We start from the raw sequence: 776 nt of genomic DNA, 5'->3' as shown, positions 1-776 counted from the left end.
GCACTTGGGTCTTGAACTGCCGAACTACTCACCTTCCGGCCTGCACTTCAGCATCTTGACCACTTCAGCCACCGCAGTCCTATTATATCATCTACTTTGTTACATATACATACAAATTTTGAAGAAGGAAGTTCCTTAATTTCTGTAAAATTGCACTCATACTAGGTTTGTGGTGGTTGTTTTTTTGGGTAATTGTATTTTTGATCTGTTTTTCCCTATTCCTTTTTTCCTGTATCGCTTATAATATTTTTTTTTTAAAAGAGAAATATTTGGGAAATTTAGGGGGTGGAGCCTGGCTGGGGAGGGCAGGGTTTGGGGAGGGTTTTTTTGGGTAATTGTATTTTTGATCTGTTTTTCCCTATTCCTTTTTTCCTGTATCGCTTATAATATTTTTTTTTTAAAAGAGAAATATTTGGGAAATTTAGGGGATGGAGCCTGGCTGGGGAGGGCAGGGTTTGGGGAGGGGAGTCAGGGGTCATTTCCTGCGGGAGCGCACAGGAGCGGAGCTCCGGCAGTAAAGAGCCCAGGGGGCGGGCACATGCGACAAGCCCCTCTGTGAGGACAGATCTGCACGTTCTCCCCCCCCCCAATAGCTAGCTATCCAAAACAGTCCAGTAGCACCTTTAAGACCAGGTTTTATTCAGGTACAAGCTCTCCCTCGTCTGTGAGAGACAGATGAGGACAGATCTGCACGTTCTCCCCCCCCCCAATAGCTAGCTATCCAAAACAGTCCAGTAGCACCTTTAAGACCAGGTTTTATTCAGGTACAAGCTCTC

The sequence above is a fragment of the Gekko japonicus genome, unplaced genomic scaffold (assembly GCF_001447785.1).
Source record: "Gekko japonicus isolate JY-2015 unplaced genomic scaffold, Gekko_japonicus_V1.1 scaffold2739, whole genome shotgun sequence".
Taxonomy (NCBI): Eukaryota; Metazoa; Chordata; class Lepidosauria; order Squamata; family Gekkonidae; genus Gekko; species Gekko japonicus.
Note: the sequence above shows the minus strand (reverse complement) of the source record.